Below are 6890 nucleotides of genomic sequence, written 5' to 3' on the forward strand. Positions count from 1 at the left end.
TTTCCCCCCCAGGAAGTCTCTCTGAGGTGCACTTGTGCACTTCCCTGGGTGAGTGTACACAAGGGGGATCTTATTTTAGAAAAAACCTCCCTTTCAGCAGGGGTGAATGCTTGAGCCAGGCTAGCAGTCTGAAGAGGCAAGCACGCACTGCTGCCAGGATCCTGCCTGAGATGTCTGTCTGATCCCTCTGAAATTGACATAACTGAAGCGGGTTTTTTCAGGACGAGATAATATTTGGTCAATTTCCCAGTGTGATAGCACCCTCAGAGTGGTTCACAATCTCCTTTACCTCCCCCCCCCCCCGCCCCGACAACAGACACCCTGTGAGATGGGTGGGGCTTAGAGAAGCTCTCACAGAAGCTGCCCTTTCAAGGACAGCTTTGTGAGAGCTATGGCTGACCCAGGGCTATTCCAGCAGCTGCAAGTGGAGGAGCAGGGAATCAAACCCAGTTCTCCCAGATAAGAGAGCTATGGCTGACCCAAGGCCATTCCAGCAGCTGCAAGTGGAGGAGCGGGGAATCAAACCCGGTTCTTCCAGATAAGAGAGCTCTGGCTGACCCAAGGCCATTCCAGCAGGTGCAAGTGGAGGAGTGGGGCATCAAACCCGGTTCTCCCAGATAAGAGAGCTCTGGCTGACCCAAGGCCATTCCAGCAGGTGCAAGTGGAGGAGTGGGGCATCAAACCCGGTTCTCCCAGAGAAGAGTCCGTACACTTAACCACTATGCCAAACTGGCTGTTCAGAAATCAATTCTGCTGTGACAAACGTAATATTAAAATGGAAATTTTGCACACATTCACAAAATAACAGACTGGCACAAATCAGCCACTATTTGAACCGATCCCATAATGTAATGGATCTCCGGATGACTGGGCACGCTGCAGTTTTGAAAGAAGACACCAGACCTAAAACCAAGTTGGCCTTGAGTCATCCCAGAAAGCCACGAGGAGAAGAGACACATAAATCGAAGCTTCGAAAGACAGAACTAAAAGAAGAGCATGTGAAAGGGAGCAGGAATACCAGGAGAAGGGTGTAAACGCATGTACGAGATATTTATTCCCCTGTCAAGGGGAGCTGTTAATCCTCACAATGGTTGCTCCTCTACACTGGCAGCCAAATAAATACTTCAGGCGAAGAAAGAACGATCACTCCTACAAATCCAAGCAAACAATGAAGCAGCTGCCAGGTTTAGAGTGGGTATTTAGAAAAGCAACATTTTCTTAAATTACTTTTCCTTTTTTTTCCCCAGGACGGGAAAAAAAAATTGCATCCCAGCTGTTGTAACTTGCAATCAGGGCTGGTTACAGTGCGATAGTCCCCCCCCCCTCTCCGTTTCCCATCCATCTGTGCCTGCTTATGGATTCTAGCCTGCATCTAGGTCCCCTTTCACACATTCAAGCAGCAAACCTTTCCAAGATGCTTTCCCATGCAGCTGCAACACATGTGTTATGCATACACTCATTTAGCCTGGGCTTGCCACGCTTTGCACTTTATACTTTATTTGATTTATATCCCACCCTCCCCGCCGAGGCAGGCTCAGGGCGGCTCACAGCATAAAAGCACAACGAACAATTAAAGTCCATACAGTATTATAAAATTTCACATTCAATAATTAAAACAGGCAAAGAAAATGATTTGGCGCTAGCCTCTCTGATGTTGTATAATTTATACAGAGCATCACTGCCTCGAGCAGAGAGTTCCAGTTTTAAAAAGTTTTATTAGTTTCAGAAAAAAAATAGGAGCAGGGAATAGAGGGAATAGAGAGCACAATACATCTTAACCTTATTCTGCATAAAGATACTTTCAAAGAATACAAGCCTACATCTTTATTTATTTATTTCATTCGATTTATATCCCGCCCTACCCCACCGGAGCGGGGTTTCTTTACATAAATTGTCCCATATTATTATCTCTAAGCTAGACATCATCAGCATTTTAAAATCTTATATTATAAATCTTTTGGTTAAGTTATTTATTGGTTTTGACAATTCCAGTAAAGGCAATTTTGTAATATAAAATACAGGGGGGTTGGGGAGGAGAAATAAGTTCACATCAGAGAATCTTAAGAGTCTTGAGGGTCTAACCAGGCATAGAATTTCATCCAGTATTTTTTTGCTTCTTCCTTAGATCTCCCAGCCAGCAGCTGGGATAGAAAGTCCAGCTCTGCTGTTTCCAGAATTTTTCCCACCAAGTCCATTTTCGTGGGAATTTCCTGAGATTTCCATCTCTGCGCCAAGAGAAACCTGGCTGCTGTGTTGAAATGTCGTCTTGTCTTTGGCATACCTAGATTCAACTTGCATGCTCAACCACCAGTTCATTTTGATGTCCATATTTTCCAACTCTTCTCTGGTTTTCAACTGATTATCTTTTCCCAACAGATCATCATACCTATAATTCTGATTTGGTTTTAGAAGATTTGGATGCTTCTACTGGAGAGACCCATCTTGGAATTTTTTTGATAAATTCTGATTTTTAACCATGACCACGTGTGGTACAAGGATTTTCGAAACCAATGATTCTTAAAATAGGAATGGCCTTCAAGTCAGACAGAGAGTTCCATCAATACGCTGTGGCTAATAGCCACTGATGGACCTCTGCTCCAAATGTTTATCCAATTCATATGTTTATCCAATCCAAACATTGTTGCCGACTCTTTTCAGTTCCAGAGTGGTAAGTGCCCGATCACATCACAGGTTTCACCCCTGCACAATTTCATCCTTGCAGCTAGCCTGGTGCAGTGGTTAAGTGTGCGGACTCTTATTTGGGAGAACCGGGTTGGATTCCCCACTCCTCCACTTGCAGATGCTGGAGGGACGGTGGATCAGTGGTAGAGCATCTGCTTGGGAAGCAGAAGGTCCCAGGTTCAATCCCTGGCATCTCCAAAAAAGGGTCCAGGCAAATAGGTGTGAAAAACCTCAGCTTGAGACCCTGGAGAGCCGCTGCCAGTCTGAGTAGAGAATACTGACTTTGATGGACTGAGGGTCTGATTCAGTATAAGGCAGCTTCATATGATACTCGGTCTTTCACCAATCACGGATGAGCGGGCGGGGGGGAGGGGTAGCACTACTCATACGGGAGGATTACTCCTTTCGGGCTCTCCCGGATCCAAAGATTGATGGGATTGAATGCACCGGTCTGGCATGGGATGTTGGAGAGGGGTTGGCGGTTTGGCTGGTGTACCGTCCGCCCAACGCACCAGCTAACGCCTTACCATCACTATTGGAGGCAGTGGCGGGCTGGGCGTTGGAGTACCCGAGGCTTATGGTCCTGGGTGACTTCAACGTCCATGCCGACGACACGGCCTCCACTCAGGCGATGGACCTAGTGTCGTCCATGGCGACACTGGGACTCTCTCAATTTGTCACGACTCCCACGCATCAGGCCGGGCATACATTAGACCTGATCTTTGCAGCCGGGATTTTGGTGAACGATATCGCCGGAGAAGCGGTACCATGGTCGGATCACCTAGCCCTTAAGGCCCGTGTGGGGATGCCGCCCCAACCCTGTATGGGCGGAGAGCCTATTTTGGCTCGCCCTCGGGGCTTGATGGACCCGGAACGGTTCCAAACGGCCCTAAGGGATCCCTGGCCCACTGGCAATTCCCTCGATGACCTGGTGGAAATCTGGCAGGGCCAGCTGTCCAGGGCTATCGACGAAATTGCACCCCGGCGCCCTCTGCGCCCTCGCACGAAGCTGGCTCCATGGTATACCTTGGAGTTACGCCAGCTGAAACAAGGGCTCAGACGACTAGAGAGGCAGTGGAGGCATACTCGGGACGAAGCAACGAGAACATCCTATAGAACGTTTATGAAGTCTTATGAGGTGGCAGTCAAGGCTGCAAAGAAAGATTACTTTGCAACCAAGATTGCATCTGCAAACTCGCGCCCAGCACAATTATTTAGAATAATTGGGGATCTTACAACGTTGCCACAAGGCAAACCAAATGTTAGAGAATTAGGAATAGGCTGTGAGGCATTTGCGAAATACTTTGCAGATAAAATCTCGCTGCTCCGCCAAGACCTGCCTACCACATTAGATACAGTGAGTGAAATTGAGGCTCCGTGCCTGTCTTCAGGTTTAGTGCTGGACCACTTCGACCCACTCAGCCTGGAGGAAGTCGACAGAATCCTCTCTGCTGCTCGCCCGACAACATGTGATCTGGACCCTTGCCCCTCCTGGCTGATTAAATCTTGCCAAGGGGAGCTTAGATGCCCTTTACGGGACATCATAAATAGATCCCTTTTAGAGGGGCATTTTCCAACACCTCTGAAAGAGGCTTTGGTCCGCCCTCTCCTGAAAAAAGCTACAGCAGACCCGGCCGAATTGGCGAACTACCGGCCGGTGTCCAATTTACCGTTCTTAGGTAAAATTATTGAGAGGGCCGTGGCGTTGCAGCTACAGGGGTTTCTGGATGACGCTTCTGTCTTAGACCCATGTCAGTCTGGTTTCCGGCCGGGCCATGGGACGGAGACGGTGCTGGTCGCCTTAGTAGATGACCTCCAACGGCAACTGGATCGGGGCGGCGTTGCGGTACTGATGCTGTTAGATCTGTCGGTTGCATTTGATACAGTCGACCATCGGCTACTGACGCGCCGCCTCGCCGACATTGGGGTCGAGGGGTTGGCCTTGCAATGGCTTTCCTCCTTTCTCCTAGGTCGGGGACAGAGGGTGGCTATCGGGAGCGAGCGGTCCCGGAGGCGCACACTGGATTGTGGGGTGCCCCAGGGAGCAGTTCTCTCCCCGATGCTGTTTAACATCTATATGCGCCCCCTTGCCCAGATTGCCCGGCGGTTTGGGCTGGGTTGTCATCAATATGCAGATGACACCCAGCTCTATCTACTAATGGATGGCTGGCCCGACCCCGCTCCAGGGAATCTCGACCGGGCATTACAGGCTGTAGCGACATGGCTCAGGCTGAGTGGGCTGAAGTTGAACCCAGCGAAGACAGAGGTCCTATGCGTGGGTCGCGGCGCTCTGGGAAGGGAAATAGCTCTCCCGGCCTTCGATGGTGCGCCATTGAAAGCAGCGCGCCAGGTAAAGAGTCTGGGTGTTTTACTGGAGCCTTCATTATCGATGGAGGCCCAGATAGCAGCCACTGCCAAGTCAGCATTCTTCCATCTGAGGCGGGCAAGGCAGTTGGCCCCTTTCCTTGAGCGCCGGGACCTCGCAACAGTGATCCACGCAACGGTCACCTCAAGACTAGACTACTGTAACGCCCTCTACTTGGGGCTACCTCTGTGCCGGACCCGGAAATTGCAGCTAGTGCAGAACGCGGCGGCCAGGCTGTTGTTGGGACTCCCGAAACGGGAGCATATATGGCCGGGACTACGTGAACTGCACTGGCTGCCGATTATATACCGGGTCCAGTACAAAGTGTTGGTCGTTACCTTTAAAGCCTTATATGGCCGAGGACCTGCCTACCTGAGGGACCGTCTTTCCCCATATGAACCCCAGAGAGCACTGAGGTCAACGGGGAAAAACTTAATGACTATCCCTGGGCCGAAGGAAGTTAAATATCAGAGCACCAGAATACGGGCCTTTTCGATCGCGGCCCCTACCCTATGGAACCGACTCCCCGAGAAGGTGCGGGCCCTGCGGAGCCTTGAACAGTTCCGCAGGGCCTGCAAGACCATCCTTTTTAAATCAGCATATTCGGACTGCTAAGAAAAATGGTAATTAAAGATCCGCCAATGCGGTCCAAAGATCTATACCGCAGTATAATTGTATCTACTAGACTGGTTTTTAATTTAATGTTTTAATGTTTTATTGTTCTATAATGTAATTCTAATGTTTTATTTATTATGGTGTGTTTTTATGGATTGCTGTTAGCCGCCCTGAGCCTGCCAAGGTGGGGGAGGGCGGGATATAAATGAAATTAATAAATAAATAAATAATAAATAATATGTCCAACACACCCATGACAATCAGGAGTGTCTCACTCACTTGGACAACACCCCTGGGAAGGGATTTTTATTTATTTTATTTGTTCCACCCATTCCCCATAGGGCTCAACATATGATAAAACAATAAAATATAATAAAAACATTTTATAAACAGACAACTCAGCAACACTCAGAAAATTTTCCATATCATCAGCATTTTCCGTAACTTCACATACTGCCCAGCCTGGCCGTCTCACATCACGATAAGATGTTATCCCATAGAGGTGGCAGATATCATTCCATTTGATAGCACAGGTGACAGTGCTGTCAGGGGAGGCCAACCAGAATAGACGCCCGCAGCCTCAACTAGAAGCCTGGCAGAACAGCTCCGTTTTACAGACCCTACGGAAGGCTAATAGGCCGGGTAGGGCCCGGATCTCTGTAGGGAGCTGATTCCACCAGGTTGGGGCCAGGACTGAAAAAGCCCTGGCCCTAGTTGAGGCAAGGCAGGAGTCTCTTGGGCCGGGGACGGCCAACAGATGTTGGGAGGCTGAATGTAACGACCTCCCGGGCATATATGGGTCCCGCAAGTATGTTGGTCCCAGGCCGCATAAGGCTTTAAACGTTTTCTATGGCTGTAAAAAAAGATCCTAGGCAAGCACCCAGCAGTCAAACTCTCCCAAAGAATCTCATGGGAAGTGAACTGTTGGGAGGTTGCTTGTAACCTAACACTGCTAAGTGCACAGCAGGACAAGTACCACTGTGGAAGTGCCAGTCCCACACCAAAGCCCAATAGGATCAACTTCAAACCAGATAATCTCTGTTTTACACACTGGGGATTCTGGAAGGAAGGTGGGGAAACCCGAAGCAATCAGCCTCTTTTCCTATATTTCCCACAGCTGGTTGGAACAGGACTATTGGGGGAGAGGTGGGAGAGTTTCCACGTGGCTCACCATGTTGTCAAGGGCATGTCTTGCCATGATTTCAGGGGGAAGAAGGTTTGGGCCTGT

This window comes from Heteronotia binoei, chromosome 3, assembly GCF_032191835.1.
Source record: "Heteronotia binoei isolate CCM8104 ecotype False Entrance Well chromosome 3, APGP_CSIRO_Hbin_v1, whole genome shotgun sequence".
Lineage (NCBI taxonomy): Eukaryota > Metazoa > Chordata > Lepidosauria > Squamata > Gekkonidae > Heteronotia > Heteronotia binoei.